The sequence below is a fragment of the Asparagus officinalis genome, chromosome 7, assembly GCF_001876935.1.
Source record: "Asparagus officinalis chromosome 7, Aspof.V1, whole genome shotgun sequence".
NCBI lineage: Eukaryota > Viridiplantae > Streptophyta > Magnoliopsida > Asparagales > Asparagaceae > Asparagus > Asparagus officinalis.
In genome coordinates, this window is record NC_033800.1 from 45,176,381 (window position 1) to 45,177,495 (window position 1,115).

A 1,115-nucleotide genomic window follows, 5' to 3' on the forward strand; every position below is an offset into this window, starting at 1 on the left:
TTTGAAGATACTAGGTGGAATACATGTGCACTGCACGTGGTCAAATATCATAATTATTTACTTTAAGTTTATTTATTTACTATAACATGGTTGCATAAAACTTTATAATTATCATGATATATTTATTTATTTTTGGATATTTCCAAGCATGGTTTTAACATTTTATGGTTTTAACGTTTTGTCTCCCATGGAAATAGTGATGTTTAAAGCCTTAAAATATTAATGATTTAAGATTAATTAATAATTTAAAAGTATCATTTCAAAATATTAATGATGTAAGGGACCAATACTAAAAAACCTATTATTTTAATGAAAAAAATAAAATTTTGAATTCATCACAAAAAAATGGTAGGTTTTATCTAGTCATTAAGGATTTCGTTCAGTTATAAAAAAATCACTTCCACATGTTGTTTACTTCCATATATAGTTTATCCGGCGACCGGGTATTATAGATATTCAAAAATATTTTTCTAGAATTTTTAAAGTTAGAATGTGTAAATTCAATCAAGAAAGAAAATACAAATTATATGATCAATTCCAAAATCTGATGTACTCTTTTTACATCTTCCTAACTACTGATTGATCTATCAAAACAATTATTCTCTAGTTTTAGAAAATCATAAAATATATTTTGAGAATGATTTATACATATTATGCACTCATATTGACTGTATTTTAACAAAATAATTCATATCTATATATCTAATACCAAATAACATCTAAAAATTTAGCTTAAGGACTTAGACGAATACAATATCTACAATAATATTCATATCCAAGCTAAGAGCTTCATAAACTTATAAGAAGGTGAGTAATATATTGATTTATTTTGTCAAATAATTTATTACAAATCATGAAAGACAAGGAGAATCAGAAGGATCATACACTCATCCCAAATAAATATTAAATTTCTCTTAGAAATTCTTATAGCAAAAAAAAAAAAAATTTCAAGTTGATGTGTAGGACAAACTTAAGGACAAATAATCCAAACCAGTTTATTGAGTGATAGACTTGCTATAAACTCCACTCTTATAAAATTAATGGCACATATGCCTTAAGTTGTGCTTTTGTTTAATTGTTAATTTTAGAAAACTCCTCCTTAACTATGAGGCATA